The following is a 15,079-nucleotide window of genomic DNA, read 5'->3' as shown; positions in this document are numbered from 1 at the left end:
TATCAAAATTTATAATTGGCTTTGATAATCTTCCACTAGTGGGTAGGATGTATTAGAAAACTCTATCAGTTCAAGATGCAATCTTGGTGGAAAGCACCATAAGATTAACCGAAAATAACACCTCCACTAAAGTTAAAATTAGCTTTGAATAATCTTCCACTAGTGGGTAGGATGTATTAGGAAACTCTATCATTTCAAGATGCAATCTTGGTGGAAAGCACCATAAGATTGACCGAAAATAACACCTCCACTAAAGTTAAAAAAATTTGGCTTTGAATAATCTTCCACTAGTGGGTAGGATGTATTAGGAAGCTCTATCATTTCAAGATGCAATCTTGGTAGGTTTCCTCCTATAGATTTTCAGCTAGTAGAGAATAAGGTAGCATCTATATATTCAAAAAAAGGAAAACGACAGGTCAATAATTCCTTGATAGAAATATTGCTTGCATAACAAAAAAAAAAAGGGGGCATGTGAGCCACATCGTATTGGACAGTTCCTATGGGGGACATTTTGGGTTATCATATCTATAAAAAGGAGCTACTTCATAGGCTTATGGGAGGTCCTTGCTTTCTTAGTTAGATGGGATTCCATTCTACTGTCTCTTCTTCTTATTAGCTATGGATTTGAAGGAGCAACAAGTAGTCTATCTAAAGAAGAATACATGAAAGTGGAGAGACAATTCAAGATTCTAAACAAAGCAGCAGTTAAGACTATTAGGGTATTTATATTTTCTTTGATCCTAAGCCTCTATCTGGTAGGAATACCTCCTATTGCATAGTGGGTCCTACATTCAGGTGATCCAAACTGTCCATCTGATAAATGCTATTATGGGTCTCCTGTAATGGTCCAATGTGTATTTTTGCTCATTGGAAGTTTTCTGCTTTCTCCCACCAAAAATATTTCGTTTGATTGATAGTGTATCAGGCGATTAGAGATCATCATAAGGCTTTAAAAAAATACAGGAGGTAGGGGCCTATACGTAACAATGAGTATGTTAGCATTGCATTACAGAAGTGGCGAAGGGTAAGATCTAATGAAGGATATTTCCTCTTGTGGGTCCCTCCTCTGATTGATCCTAGGCGTCCAATTAATAGCCCTTACCCCAAACTTTGGGCCAAAATCATGAACACAGTCACTTAAATCATTCATTTAATATGATTTATAAATATATAAGTTATATTTGCATGTTACATACAAAAATTAATGGGAGTCTGTACTATTTGCAGACAGAATTTTATGGCATGTTACTTCTTTTCCGCACCAGCTTTGTTTTCGTTTTCCTATTAGCTGGCTTGGATTTGGAAAACCGGCTGGGCTGTTAGCTCATTATGTGGTTTAACAATTTTCAGATATAGAGGAGCGATAGTAGACTTGCTGAGATCAGGCACTTGGATTGGAGCTTAGGAAATTTCTTGCTTTCTTTCATTATTCGAGTTAGAGACTTTTGTTACGTTATTAAGGTGATTGTCGTCTAATAAGAATTGTTTGGATTTAGACTTATAATCCTAATCTATATTTGTATTTCATTTGAACTCTATTGGAGACTAAAATTTCCGCATTTATTAGTTACTCTGATTGTTGAGAATAGTTGTTGTAAAGGAGCCTTGCATGCTTGTGGGGGGCGACCCTATGGGCATGCGGCGGCTGTCACGTGTGCCTTACCTCGAATTCTGGGTTTGGGGCGTGACAGTTAAAGTATCCATTGCCGAGGATCGAGGATCTATTTGATCAGTTACAGGGGTCTAAAGTATTCTCTAAGATCGATCTTCGCTCGGGTTACCATCAGTTGAAGATCAAGCCAGAAGATGTGCCCAAGACAGCTTTCAGGACCAGATCCGCAATTAAAACAAACATTCATGGTCCACCAGCACAGACCACTATGAGCTTTTTCACAAAGAGGGCACACTGCTCTAGATTGAATACCACTATCTGTCCTCTGCTTCTTAGGGGGAGGCATCTGGTTTCTATTTGTAGAAAACTGAACTCGCATTGCCTGTACTCAGTGTTTAAAAATGCGGATACGACGCGGAATGCGGCCGAAGAAAAACCTAGTCGACTCGACGCGGACACGGCCAAGAACGCGGTCGACGCGGCTTAGTTATAATTTTTTATAAAATATAAATGAAAAAATACAAGATGTGGCGGATCAAATGGACGGTTTGGATCATCCTAAAGTATGGGCATTACACCACTTTTTGGAAAAATTCTGGACTATATGTGATGCATCGAATGGACGGTTTGGATTATCCTATGGCATGGGCAGTGCTGCACTTTATGAAAAAACTCTAGACTATGCAACTACACACACTATAGGATGATCCCAAGATCCAAACCGTCCATTTGATGACCCATCAAATCATACCCCCTGCAAAATAATACTTGTGGCAGCATTATCAAAATGACAGGTGAGAGTGAGAAAGAGAACAGGGATGCAAGCTTTAAGACAAAACTGTTATGATGTTGACAACACATACTTCATGATGGAATAGCTATCACGTAGTCACCTTTATGCCTCGAGCTTAGTCTACTATGTGTAGGCATGCAACACACTTACCTTGATAATTAAGAGAAAGTGATATATTATCCCCTCGTTTTGTTTCTTGGAAAAAGCTGGATTTGTGTTTGACTCGGCTTGAACTCGACCGAGATGGCATGGACTCGCCGAGTCCATGGCTCAATGACGCGGTCACCACCAATCCGCGTCGACTCGGCCGAGTTCCGAGCCGAGTCAACGCGTTTTTAAACACTGCCTGTACTAGCTTTTCACTACGCTCTGCAACTTCATCCATCTCACAGGCTTCTGCCAAAGTCTGAGGTCTCAGATTGATGATGTCCGCCATGATAGAAGGGCGAAGACCATCGATAAATTTCCTTACCTTGTCCTCCTCGGTAGCGGCGTACCCGGGTGCATACCTCAACAATTATCTAAATTTGGCCCCATATTGGGCCACAGTCAATGCTCCCTGACTCAACGACGCAAACTGAGATGCCAATGAGTTCTTCACATGAACTGGGAAATACTGATTGTTAAATCGCACATTGAATTGTGCCCATGACTCATCCTTCGTTGCAGGATAGCTTTGCTCAACCGATCTCCACCATACACCAGCGTCATCTTTCAGCAAGAAGGAGGCAAGACGAATCCTCTGAACATTGGAGCGATCCATGACGGCGAAAAGGAGTAGATTGATTAGTCTTTTGCAAGTTATGCTTGTAGATAAATGAATTTTTCCACCCTTTACCTCTAGGATTTTGAATCTATACTTGTGGAAGTTGAATTTCGGGGACGAAATTCCTTTAAAGGGGGGTAGAATGTAAAGACCACCATTTTCAATCTCCCTCGTGATTTTTGTAAAATCCAAATTTTTAATCCTTATTGTTCCAATCAATGGCCTAGATCATCAATCCATCTTTGATCGATGTCGGGTCATAAATTTGGGCCTTTATTTTCCCCTCGATTATCTTAGATCGTATGATCTACGAATCAAGGGTCCTTGTTTTAGTATGTAGATTTATATTATGATAGAAAGCTTTTCTTGAAAAAAAATTTCCCATGAAAATAATTTTGTGGAATGAAATAAATGTGAAAAATAGTAGTGCATATGTTTTCCCCATGATTTGGTAGGTACACCTAAATATTGTAGTAGATGTGGCAATCATGTTTTCCCCATGATTTGGTGTGGGTACACCTAAACATTGTAGTAGATGTGACAATCATGTTTTTTGGTGGGTACACCTAAATATTGTAGTAGATGTGGCAATCATGTTTTCCCCATGATTTGGTGGGTACACCTAAACATTGTACTAGATGTGTCAATCATGTTTTCCCCATGATTTGGTGAGTACACCTAAATATTGTAGTAGATGTGGCAATCATGTTTTCCCCATGATTTAGTGGGTACACCTAAATATTGTAGTAGATGTGGCAATCTTTCAAAGATTCTAAGAATATAGGAAGGACTCATTAAATAGATTAAATTGCTTAAGGAGAGGAGAGTGCGCTCATTTCTTTTCTCCTTTGCAAAGAAAAAGTGAGAAATAGAAGAAGGAGAGGAGGAGAAGTGAAGAAGGTGGGTGATCTAACCCTTCCAACTTCAATTCGCTCCAAATAAGTACCCTCTTCGCTTAACCTAAGAAATTCTGAGAACTTTAAATTAATGGATCATAGTGTTGTACGCTTTGATCAACTTATAAACTGAAAACTGAAATTTCAGCAACTTATAAACCCTTTTAAAACTGAAATTTCAGCATCTATGAACCCTTTTAAAACAGAAATTTCAGCACCTTTATGAACTCTTTAAATCTGAAATTTAACTCATTGAATCTGAAATTTCAGCAATGACTTAAACCTATAAATTCTAAATTTTAAACTATATGTATACCTTTTGAATCTGAAACTTCAACACTAATTGATCCTACTTGAAAATACATTATCGTAATAATGAGAATTATCATTGAAAGAAATAATTGACACCCCAAAACCTCTGTAAGCTAGATATAGTAAAATAGTGTGAATCAAGTGTTGGTCTCACTTTCAGGTTGAGCGATCCTCTATCCTTATTTAGGACTTGGGTTCTCTCATCCGGCAGAAGTGTAAGGCAAGTGACAGTGGACTATTCTAGTATATCTCTCAATATGGGCTTGTTAATGTTAGATTGATATTCTAGTTATATTCCTATCTCAAACAGTTATTTTAGTTAAATTATCATGATAATTCCTTTGATTTTAGATCTCAACCGCTATGTAGATTTGCATTATATAGTTTAAAAAAAATGAATTACTTTATGCTTTGTCATGAGCATGTAAATGGGGGTATAAGGGAGGCCGTTGTGTCGTCCTTGGACCAAAATGGTCAAAAGTCAACACGATCAGTGTGCGCAGCCTTGTGTTGATAATCTTACCGAAGGGAAATAATCCCTAAGCCAGCTTGACATGATGTCTGTCATCCGTAATCAAAAGTCCAAAACTGCCACTACCTTTAGACGGGGGTAGTGGATAAGTCGTGAGGCAGGGTACCTGGACGGAAATAAATGAAAGAACAAGAAAAAAGGGAAAATGCCAGATGAGCCCGGGGTGTACTCGTCGCATGTCATTTATAGAGTTTATACATTAAAGATGTGTGTTCCTTTAATTATTGGCGGTTATGATTTATATTATTTCTATTATTTCTTTATAGTTTCATATTTTGTTTAATAGCATATTCTTCATGAGATCTTCTACATTATTTCTATTATTTCTTTAAAGTTTCATATTTTGTTTAATAGCATATTCTTCATGGGATCTTCTACATTACCTCTCACCATTATTGTTTGATGTAAATCATAACCGACAATAATTAAAGGAACACACATCTTTAATGTATAAACTCTATAAATGACATGCGACGAGTACACCCCGGGCTCATCTGGCATTTCCCATTTTTTCTTGTTCTTTCATTTATTTCCGTCCAGGTACCCTGCCTCACGACTTATCCACTACCCCCGTCTAAAGGTAGTGGCAGTTTTGGACTTTTGATTACGGATGAGAGACATCATGTCAAGCCGCCTTATGGATTATTTCCCTTCGGTAAGATTATCAACACAAGGCTGCGCACACTGATCGTGTTGACTTTTGACCAATTTGGTCCAAGGACGACACAACGGCCCCCCTTATACCCCCATCTACATGCTCATGGCAAAGCATAAAGTAATCCATTTTTTTTTTAACTACATCATGCAAATCTACATAGCGGTTGAGATCTAAAATCAAATGAATTATCATGATAATTTAACTAAAATAACTGTTTGAGATAAGAATATAATTAGAATATCAATCTAACAATAACAAGCCCTTATTGAGAGATATACAAGAATAGTCCACTGTCACTTGCCTCACACTTCTCCCGGATGAGAGAACCCAAGTCCTAAATAAGAATAGAGGATCGCTCAACCTGAAAGTGAGACCAACACCCGATCACACTTGATTCACACCATTTTACTATATCTAGCTTACAGAGGTTTTGGGCTGTCAATTATTTCTTTCGATGATAATTCTCATTATTACGATAATGTATTTTCAAGTGGGTTCAATTAGTGTTGAAGTTTCATATTCAAAAGGTATACATATGAAAATGGTGGCTTGGCCGTAAGCTGCAGAGGGTGGCTCGAATGGGTTTGGGTGGTGATGGCCGTAAGTTGTAGAGAGTGGCTCGAATGGGTTTGGGTGGTGATGGCCGGCCGGTGGGAGTTGTAGATGGCTGGCCGGACGGTGAAGAAGGTGGTGGCAATCGGTGAAGAAGGTGGTGGGGGTGCAGTGGCTGCCAGATGGGGTTTTGATTTGGGTGATAGTGGCTGGTGGTGGTGGAGAAGCTTGGTGGTGGCAAAAAATGGGTTTCGATTTTGGGTTTTGAATAAGGGTTTTGGGTAGAGATGGGTTTCGATTTTGAAGGTGAAGGTTGGAGGAGACGAGGGTGGGAGAGGGTTTTCGAATGGGTTTGGGGTGGTCAGTGGCGGCTGGTGGTGGAGGATGGTGGAAAAATTGGGTTTCGGTTTTGGGTTTGGGGTAGAGATGGTAGCTGTCGGTGGAGGTTGCAGAAAGAGGGAAAGATGGAGGAGGAGGAGGCGGCTGTGGGTGGCTGATGGTGGTGGAGACGAAGGTAGAAGACGGTGGTGGTGGCGCCGGATTTTCGAAATGTAGAAATGGTGAAAAAAATGGGTTTCGGTTTTGATGGGTTTAGGTTTGCAGAGGGTTGTGGGTTTGGGAGTTGCAGAGGTGAGGGAGGTGGGAGTTGGCCGGAGTAGGGAGGAGGTTGCGGCTGTGGAGGTAATTCGGCCGGAATCCGGCAATGTCGCCGGAGAAGGAGGAATGGCCGGAAGTTGTGGGAAGAGGGTTCCGCTGAGGTGGAGGTGGCTAGCAATGGTGGTGCGGGTGACGGCGGTTGATGGAATGGCCGGTGGAGGAAGAAATGGTGGTTGGAACGGAGGGGTTCTGGTGGTGGAGAAAATGGGCTGGCCGGTGGGAAGGTGGTGGCTGGGCTCCCTCTCCCTTTTTTCTTTTTTTCTCCGCTGTTTTTCCCTCCCTCTGGTCCTTTTTTTTTCTCTGATTTTTTTCTTGCTGGTTCCTCCCTTCTCTGGTTTTTTTTTCTCTTGTTTTTTTCTCTTCTTGCGAGAGAACCGAGCTAGAGTGGGGAGACTCATCATGAGTCATCATGAGGGGGAGAGAAAAATGAGAGTGGTTGTCCCCCTCTTGTCCCCCAATTCCCTTGATTTTTTAAAAAAAATCAAAAATAGTCATCACAAATGGCATCGGATGCCATTCATGTCCGTTTTAAATTGAAAGAAAATGATTGAAAGAAAATGATGTTTTCCTTATTGTTTCTTTGAATACGAGCCCTTATTGTTTCTTTGAATACGAGCGGGTCCCACATCAGCGGGCTCCACACAAGCGGGTCCCAAACCAGCGGGTCCCACACAAGCGGGCCCCACATTCTCTTTTGCTCGGATTAATTCCATTCATTTTCCGCCTGACCTCGGGATTTTATTCGAATATGCGGGTTTAGGGCCTTGTCAAAATGGGGTGTCTACAGATGCACCATCCTGAAGCATTCTTTCCAAAGTCCCCTGAAGCATCTAAGCCCGTCTCCTACGGCATCTAAGCCCGTCTCATACGGCATCTAAACCCGTTCTCGCACGGCATCCACAATCCTGAAGCATTATTTCCAAAGTCCCCTGAGGCATCCACTCTGAGTAAGACCCTTGTGAAATCGGACCCTTTAAGAATTCAATCTTTACAAAATCATTTTCTTTACGTTTTCCTTCTTTAACCAAGTTTTCGGGGCAGGTCAAAATGTGTTGTCTTTTTGGCTTTGACATTCGTGCGACAAGCGCCCTCTGCCAAAGAGGGGCATCTGTAGACACCCCATTTTGACAAGGCCCTAAACCCGCATATTCGAATAAAATCCCGAGGTCAGGCGGAAAATGAATGGAATTAATCCGAGCAAAAGAATGTAGGGCCCGCTTGTGTGGTACCCGCTTGTGTGGAACCCGCTGATATGGGACCCGTTTGTGTGGAGCCCGCTGATGTGGGACCCGCTCGTATTCAAAGAAACAATAAGGAAGACATCATTTTCTTTCAATCATTTTCTTTCAATTTAAAACGGACATGAATGGCATCCGATGCCATTTGTGATGATTATTTTTGATTTTTTTTAAAAAATCAAGGGAATTGGGGGGACAACCACTCTCATTTTTCTCTCCCCCTCATGATGACTCATGATGAGTCTCCCCACTCCAGCTCGGTTCTCTCGCAAGAAGAGAAAAAAAAACGAGAAAAAAAACCAGAGAAGAGAGGAACCAGCAAGAAAAAAACCAGAGAAAAAAAAAAGGACCAGAGGGAGGGAAAAACAGCGGAGAAAAAAAGAAAAAAGGGAGAGGGAGCCCAGCCGCCAGCCACCACCTTCCCACCGGGCAGCCCATTTCCTCCACCACCAGAACCCCTCCGTTCCAACACCATTTCTTCCTCCACCGGCCATTCTATCAACCGCCATCACCCGCACCAACAATTGCTAGCCACCTCCACCTCAGCGGAACCCTCTTCCCACAACCTCCGGCCATTCCTCCTCCGGCGACATTGCCGGATTCCGGCCGAATCACCTCCACAGCCGCAACCTCCTCCCTACTCCGGCCAACTCCCACCTCCCTCAGCTCTGCAACTCCCAAACCCACAACCCTCTGCAAACCTAAACCCATCAAAACCGAAACCCATTTTTTTCACCATTTCTGCATTTCGAAAATCCGGCGCCACCACCACCGTCTTCTACCTTCATCTCCACCACCATCAGCCACCCACAGCCGCCACCTCCTCCTCCATCTTTCCCTGGTTTGTTTACAATCTTGAATTGTCTCTCCACTTTCATGTATTCTTCTTTAGATAGACTACTTGTTGCTCCTTCAAATCCATAACTAATAAGAACAAGAGACAGTAGAATGGAACCCCATCTAACTATGGAAGCAAGGACCTCCCATAAGCCTATGAAGTAGCTCTTTTTTATAGATATGATAACCCAAAATGTCCCCCATAGTAACAATCCAATACGATATGGCTCACATGCCCCCTTTTTTTTTGTTATGCAAGCAATATTTCTATCAAGGAATTATTGACATGTCGTTTTCCTTTTTTTGAATATATAGATGCTACCTTATTCTCTACTAGCTGAAGGTGTTATTTTCGGTCAATCTTATGGTGCTTTCCACCAAGATTCTTGAAATGATAAGAGTTTTCTAATACATCCTACCCACTAGTGGAAGATTATTAAAAGCCAATTATAAATTTTGATAAGGACAACTATCTAAAAAAATTTATTACTTGAAACCGGGTATTACATCATACCCCCCTTAAAAGAATTTCGTCCTCGAATTTCACATACCTGGCGCTTGAAAAAGATGGGGGTACTTTTTCTGCATCGCCTCCTCAAGCTCCCAAGTTGCCTCTCGCTCAGAGTGATTTCTCCACTGAACCTTGACATAGGGAATGGTGCGTCTCCTAAGAACTTGGTCCTTCCGATCAACGATACGCACCGGGTGTTCCTCATATGACAAATCCTCTCTGAGTTGCAAAGGGGCCAATTCTAATATATAGTCCGGGTCCGGGATATACTTCCTCAGCATAGAGACATGGAAGACATTATGCATCCCAGCCAAACTGGGTGGTAGTGCAAGGCGATAGGCAACTGTCCCGATCCTTTTAAGAATTTCGTATGGCCCAACATACTTCGGATTCAACTTTCCTCTAATGCCAAATCTGACCACTCCTTTAGTGGGAGACACCCTCAAGAAAACACGATCTCCAACCTCAAATTCAAGCTCACGCCTCCTGACATTAGCGTAGCTCTTCTGCCTGCTTTGTGCTGCTCGGAGACGCTCTCTGCCTTTGATTAGTTATCAAAGATGCCATCTTACCCTGGGCCTTTCTGCTCAAAGCATCTGCTACTACATTAGCCTTCCCTGGATGATAGCTGATGGTCAGGTCATAGTCTTAAACTTATAGCACACTTATAACTTAAATTATATTTTTTCAAATCTTAAACTTATAGCACACTTATATATACGGGTATTGTGTCCTTAACAGATAATAATCGTACCCTAGGTTTCAAATTTTGGTCTTGGAATACGTTTCTGTCCTTACCGAACCCGAAATTTCGGACAAAATTAGACGAAATCTATTCACAGCTATTTTTTCTCCAACTTTATTGCGGGTGAAATTTCAAAATGTTAATAAAAAATAATTATAAAAATCAAAATATTTGGTTGGAATCAGTCAAATCTTGGACGAAATTTCAGGATAAACAAAATTTTGACCAAAATTTCAATTTTCAGTCAAAATTTAAAACCTTGCTCGTACCAATATCATGGTCATACTTAAAATTGTGCATAATAGTGATAATGTAAACAGTTAATAAAAATGATGTATCCAGAATGAGAGAAGTGGTTCTCCGAACCTTTACTCCTTTTTCTCTCTTTTTCCTTTTTCCGCTCTACTTTCTTGATAACTTCCTCTCTTCTTCCTAACTTATTCTCTCTATTTTGCTTCTTCACTCGGTGTGTATTTATTCTCCTAGGTCTTTTCCCTCCTTTTGTTCTCTCTTTCCCTTTTCTTTCTTTCTTCCTCTCTATTTTATTCTCTATTTTTCTACTTCTCTCGGTGTCTATTTGTAGAAAAAGTTTGAATAAAAAGTGCAGTTAATAATATCTAAATTGTGATAGCTTTACTAAATTTGGACAGATGTCATTACTATATTTATTTTATTCATATATAAAAGAATAGTATAGGTTTACATATTTGAATAATGACTTTTGAATAATATAAAAGACTAAAATTAATTATTAAATATTCTATATTTTTTTATTCGATCAAATTTCGTCGATTGTTATTGTAATAGTAAAACATAACAGTTTCGTCGGTTATCTATTAAACGATTTTGTCAGTAATTTATTACAATCACCATTTAGAAAATTAAATTCAGCAGTTTTAATTAATGACAGGTTAAAATTTATTGTGGTAGTTGTGAGCCCCACTAGTGGTGGGACCGGCTGGCTGTTGGACTCGCCTATTGGCCTACAGATAAATAATTCCTTGGTGGGGTCCTATTACAAATAGTATGAATAGTAATTTAAATAAAAATTTTCTTTTATAGTAATTTGAATAGTATTTTTCAATAACATATTATATGTATATAAATATAATTTTTCTTTTATCTTCATTTACGTCGATGAACTAATAGCAGCAATGATGATTACCCAACCTAGAAGCAACGATGAACTAATAGCAGCAAACCGAACGTTTTAAATTCAAATTGTGTCATTACCATTTAGCAACGGTCAATAGTAAACTTGAATAGTAAATGGTGATTAAGTTCAGCAACGAGCTCCATATGCTGCGCTGGCCAGCGTAACTCTTCTGCCAACCCTGAACAGCTTTCAATTTTTCTATAATCATAGCCAGCTTCTCTGTAGTCTCTTCCACCAACTGGTGACTAAGTTACTCATAGGTAGGTAATTAGCTGCTATTGCTCATATTCCTCTTAGAGTAATAGATCTGACATAAATGGCTGACATGATTCGAATCTAAAATGTTGAATTGAACGGTTTCCTACCATTAGGCAATCGCCCCAAAATGACGATAAAAGAAAAAATATATATACATACATAAGATGTTATTCAAAAATGCTATTCAAGATTACTATGCATAAAATACTATTTAAATTTATTATTAAACACTATTCAAATTACTATTCATAGTGCGACCCACCCCAACTATTATTATTCACAAACAGATAGGGGTGGACATGGTTCCGGTTCGAACCGAGGAACCGAACCGAACCGGCACATATGGTTCGGTTCGGTTCGGTTCCATAGTTATATGGTTCGGTTCCGGTTCTAATAACCTGGAACCGATGGAAATTCGGTTCGGTTCTGGGTTTGGATCCCGGAACCGAGAACCGAACCAAGAACCGACCCACCTTAAAACCCTTAGTCAGACTGGAAAACAAGTTTTTTAATCTCAGCACTTGCCCAAATATTTTTAATCTCACCAAACAAGCCTTAATATTTTAATGGCAGGAAAGAAGATGTGGGAATCCTTTTTGTTTTTAATATTAACTTGAAAGTTTTTGTAAGTGTAAGAAGAAAGTGAAAGGCTTTTAAAAATAGTAAAATATTATGAGAGTAGTTTGTATAACGCCCCCACAAAGTCATATTCATCATTTCATTAGAGACTTTTGTGCTCTGCTTTTCCCATAATGATGATGACAAGCTGGAAACAAAAAATTATTCTATCTCAAGAAAAGAAAACCAAACATTCAAACAACTATTGTGAAGAAATTCCGTTGATTTGATGAAGATCGGGTAAACCCAGAACCGAACCGAACCGAACCGATTATATATGGTTCTGGTTCGGTTCGGTTCCAAACTTATATGGTTCTGGTTCGGTTCCAATTTCAGGGAACCGATTATATATGGTTCGGTTCTGGGTATACCCCAAAACCGAACCGAACCGAACCATGTCCACCCCTACAAACAGAGCTAACAAGTGACTCCCAACAACAGCAAGTCACACTACCAGCAAGTCTTGCCACTACTAGATCCAACCACTAGCGGCACACACCTCAAAACTACAACCATAAATTTTCATCCGTGATAAATAATAGTTATAATAATCACCGAAAAAACTGGTTATGATAAATAACCGACGACACTGTTCGATTTTAGTATTAAAATAAATACCGACAAAATTAGTTAGAATAAAAAATTAATAAAATTTATAATAAAACAATATTAATCTTTTATACTATTCAAAAAGCCTTCACTATTCAAATATGGATACATATTATTCATTTATTTTACAAATAAAATATGATACAGAGACATCTACTAAAATTTAATAAAGCTATCACTAAATTTACATACAAAAAGAGGAGTTTTTATACTATTCAATGGAACTTTTCCTATACATAGTGATGGGCGACCTTCCAACAACATGGGTAGAGAGAAGAATTAAAAATGCTTGAGACTTCACTTCTCCCTAACCATGATAACCATTTTCACTAAGTGTTTACATTATAACCATTATGCACAATTTTACTGAAATAATTTTTAAGAACTTCTTAATTATTTCAGACAAATTAAAATTTGAATAATTGTAATTAAACTTTCCACTGCATTAAAAAAAAGATTTTAGATGGAAGTGGTCTGTAAAAAAAAATTTATGGCATTGAATTGTGAAATCCCTTCACTCTGTACTCTAAAGAGAAAAGCTCTGAAATTATTTCAGTTAATAATTTTTTTGGTTACTAAAAAATCCTAGGTAACTTTTCTTCTCGTAAAGATGTCAGTGGAATTTTTTGATAATAAAGGTTCAAGTATTACACTAAACCATACTTAAAAGCAGATTTCATGCCTGAAATGTGTGCGATTGACCCATGCACAATCAATATTAGAGAAAAATTGAAGACATGTATAATCTTAGTTTGTAAAGTACCTTTTAGATGATGAGTTGTATTTGGAAGGCATGAGGAACAACCATATTTGCCGCTGCTGTTTCTTCGATCTGGTCTCCTTGAAATATAAAAAGCGTGTGTGAAGGACGTGGGGTAAAGACAAAACGAAAACAGGGCAGGACACGGGGAGAAGAGATCCCGGGCGAGAATGTCCCGTGCGATCTCCTCCCATAACCAGAAAAGTGATAAATTTTATTAAGGTACTGTGACCTGCCATGCAAGCGCACCTGTCATGGCATAGGTCAGGGCACATAATCTTCCATGTATGTAGAGATTACCCTTCTTCATCTACAACTCCAATTGATAATCACACCACCAAATCCATCCATCGCCTACCATCTACATTAAAATTCAAATCAGACATCAATCCGTCACGATCTACACCATCCTTCACCACACCCGCTAAGATATGAAATAAAAGCAAACGATCTGCTCCTTTGGTAGATCTGAAACCAAAACTACCGATCTGTCGGCTGATCCGGAAAGATCCAAAGGCCTTCATGATCTGGATCACACTTCTACTACAGACCAATCAAAAACAAAGAAAGAGCCTGCAAAAATAAAATACCGCCACAAAAAACCAACAAAACAAACGGTTAAAGCAACGCAGATCTGCAAACCAAGCAACCAAACAAAGAAAAGAGCAGATAAAACAGCGTAAAAAGCTTTAAAAAAAACTTCTTTGCAACAAAACCTGGGACTTTAAATCATACAGGATTCCCACAAACAAGAAATAACAGGGCAAAAAAACTCAGACCTTCAAACAAATAAGCGAAACAAGCAAACGTCCGATCGATTCGAGGGGTGAATCTCTTCAAATGGAAAGAAAAGAAACATAAAAAAGAAAAAACGACTATCAGAACGTAGATCAGCAAGCGATCTAAACAGATCTGCTCATACAATAGACAATAACGTCAAACAAAGTAACAGATCTAAGAAAGAAACTCGAAGCAGAAGAAAATGAAGAGGGTGAGAGATGCAGCCCTAATTTATTGAATTCCCATGAGAAATTGACGGTTGGATTAATTCTCAGTAGGTGGATATCCACAGCTGGAAACAGCTGTGCTTTTGTTTCCCAACAAGGTGGTGATAATGAATCAACGGCTGATATTAATCAGACCTTTTCTTTATCTTTAATAAGAGAGAAGCACGTGGTGATGCGTAATTCTTAAGCACCGTTGGTATTTCAGACGTCACCGTTGTCGCGTGGAAAACGATAAGCTTTTCTTCCGCAATAAATTCACCCACTTTTGCTGGCATGGAAAAATATCATCTCCGCCGTACACGTGCCTCATGTAATAATATCAATATAGACCACAGATCTTGTCGTCTGAAGCGAAATATTCCTACCCAACAAAATGTGGGTCCCTGTATGGATCGTAGGTGTAACGTCGAAGACCGTTGATCCTGAGACTGTTTATGAAAAGTGTTTCATCTTCTTAGCCGTTGCATGGATTACCTAGGCATAATTTTGTAAAATAACAAATACCCAGTGAACAAAATCTGAAAGAAACGAGCCTGCTACTCTCACATACCTGACACGGGTT

At 39.4% G+C, this 15,079-nt stretch overlaps 1 long non-coding RNA gene across 6 annotated transcripts in view; it reads right to left on the bottom strand.

Annotated features, from left to right (window-relative positions):
* LOC143851780 (uncharacterized) overlaps positions 1–14,810 on the bottom strand; it is a 40,770-nt gene extending 25,960 nt beyond the window's left edge. Inside the window, exons 1-4 of one of the 6 annotated variants that reach the window (XR_013236509.1) lie at positions 14,290–14,810; positions 13,514–14,083; positions 9,405–9,981; positions 2,419–3,147 (exon numbers count right to left, since the gene is read on the bottom strand). This is a non-coding gene — a long non-coding RNA (uncharacterized LOC143851780). Of the gene's footprint in view, positions 1–2,418; positions 3,148–9,286; positions 9,982–13,513; positions 14,084–14,289 lie in introns of those variants that run through there. The other 5 variants (XR_013236508.1, XR_013236511.1, XR_013236512.1 and 2 more) reach the window with 5 other exon arrangements.
* Between the last annotated feature and the right edge of the window lie 269 nt (positions 14,811–15,079).

This window comes from Tasmannia lanceolata, unplaced genomic scaffold (assembly GCF_043159265.1).
Source record: "Tasmannia lanceolata isolate RefF3 unplaced genomic scaffold, GAP_Taslan_0.1 ptg000018l, whole genome shotgun sequence".
Lineage (NCBI taxonomy): Eukaryota > Viridiplantae > Streptophyta > Magnoliopsida > Canellales > Winteraceae > Tasmannia > Tasmannia lanceolata.
This window is presented reverse-complemented; position numbering and strand designations above follow the sequence as displayed.